Genomic DNA, 2,471 nt, shown 5'->3' on the forward strand with positions numbered 1-2,471 from the left:
AATATGATGTATTTTGCTTATGTGGAGGCTCAGAGAAAGAACCTGATACTGTTAAATCAGAGCACCCTGAACCTAGGGATGTTAGCTACTGAATCCTGGGGACTGGTAAAACTACTGAAAACATGAGCTACTACTTTGGTGTTAATGTGTGATACTTAATAACACAGGTTTCTTTTTACCAAAACTTTACTCCTTTTCTGACACAATGTAATCAAGGATTGTGTGTACCATGCACACACAAGCACACTCTTTAATGACAAAAAAAAGCAGCTGTAACTTGCAAGTCTTCACTGGGTCAGACTAACCTGGAAGCATTGCCTTGCAGTAGCTGTAGAGATGCATGCTGGTGCTGCTAGCCTCAGAGTGCCCATGCAGCCTGGTCACTGGGTCTGACCAACACCTCCTGAAGGGAACGCTGTCTTTTAAAATAACTCCTGTGCCAGAGTGCTCAGAGCCCCAGGTACCAGTATTTTCGGGTAAGCTGAGGGACCTCCTCCTGCTGTACAGGGCAGGGCTGGGAGCTTTGCAGGTATGAGTGGACTGGCCTTCATGTCCCACCAGCGTGCTCAGTGATTCTGCCCTGTTACATTGCCCAGCAACATGAAGAACATGGCATGGAGATGCTGCTGTGGCTGGGAGCACACAGGGATGCTTTTACTCCTTAACCCCTCCCCGCCCCCACCCAATGGCAGAGAACCAAGTGGTTTTGTGGGAGTCCTCTTATGTGAAATCCATCTTCTGACACTCCTTCTTTTGCAAACAGGGAGCCTCAATCCCCTCCTCTGGGGCCTCTGAAAGCCTGTGAGATGACAGCAAAGCTTTTGCTAGCACCACAGCTGGCCTTTCAGAAAGCTCCAAACCCTGGAGAGGTCTGAGTTTCCCCCCAGCTGCCACTACACTGATGACTTTGCATAGCTGTCACTATTCTCAGCTTTCCGTAAAATCTGATTCTTGTCAAGACCAATGACTTTGGTGCTGTGGCATAGCAGGTAAAGCTGCCGCCTGCAGTGCAGACATCCCATATGGGCGCCAGTTCAAGTCCCGGCTGCTCCACTTCCAATCCAGCTCTCTATTATGGCTTGGAAAATCTGTAGAGGATGGCCCAAGTCCTTGGGCCCCTGCACCCACATGGGAGACCGAGGAGAAGCTCCTGGCTCGTGGCTTTGCATTCGCGCAACTCCGGCTGTTGTAGCCATCTGGGGAGTGAACCAGCAGATGGAAGCTCTCTCTCTCTCTCTTTATCTCTTTATCTCTCTCTCTCTCTCTCTCTCTCTCTGCCTCTCTGTAACTCTGACTTTCAAGTAGACAAATAGACAAATAAAAAATCTTAAAAAAATAAAAAAGAAGACCAATGGCTTCTATTACTGTACACACAGAACAAGAAAGCAGTGTCAGGTGTGACTCCCATTGGGGTGTCTTTCTAGTGTTTTTGAGGGCTTTTCTTTGCATTTAAAGAAATAAAAAAGGCTTCCCCTTAGCTGGCCACAGAACATTTCTGCCGAGGCCCTGTCCTGTGGCTGCACCATCCCTGGCCCTGACGTCCCTTTGTGATCCCACTCATGGGTTGTTTTCAGTGAAGACAGATGAATGGGCACCTTGTGGGCAGCTGGGGAGGCAGAGGAAGAGAGGAAGCCTGCGTCTGTGTGGCCCTTGTATCACAGGTTTTTAGTTAGGAGCAGCATGAGACTTTCTCTGTGGCTGCTCATGAGTGTTTTTTTTTTTGTTTTGTTTTGTTTTGCTTTGTTTTTTGGCTGGAAAAACAGTGCTGCTGCTGCTGTTTCTGTACTGCTTCCTGTGACTCTTCACAAACTGAAAGGATGTGACCTAGGAGGAGTACAGATGGCTGAATTCAAAGGAGAAAGAATGCACTGGGCAGGGCTCATCAGACATCTCAGATCACATCTTCTGTGGAGTGCGGGGAGCAGTCCTTGCCCTAATCAGTGTTCCGTGACCCCTGCATTTGCTAGAATCCAGAGCTGGTAGGCAATGTGAGCTGTGCCTCCACCAAATTGGGAGCTACAACAGTGGCTCTGCTGGAGGTAGCAGCCCTGTGGCCTTGTTTGAAACAAGAGCTGAGATCAACCTTGTCAGTGAGAGCTTGTTCCTTTAACAGGCTCATCTGTTTACTAGTCGCTCCTGAGTGATGAGATATGGTGCTTTCCGTATTACTGAACAGACAGGGGAGGTCGAGGGCTGCTGAGGGCTTGGGGCTTCCCACAGCTCACCCTAGGCCCTAGTTGCAGCACTTGGTCTGGCAGAGCCTAATGACCTCAGTGGACTGGAATGTCTCTAATGATGCCCCATTCTGAGTTGTGGAATGCCTTGTGATTGGAGAAGGCAACTACTTACAAGGCTAAACCAAAATCATTCATAACTTTTCTGCCCATGGATTGTAGTCATGTTTGTCTCCAAAACTGTAGGCATTTGTATTTTTTATTTTAATGTTGCTGTTACCCTTAGTCATTGTCTCT

The sequence above is a fragment of the Lepus europaeus genome, unplaced genomic scaffold (genome assembly GCF_033115175.1).
Source record: "Lepus europaeus isolate LE1 unplaced genomic scaffold, mLepTim1.pri SCAFFOLD_119, whole genome shotgun sequence".
NCBI lineage: Eukaryota > Metazoa > Chordata > Mammalia > Lagomorpha > Leporidae > Lepus > Lepus europaeus.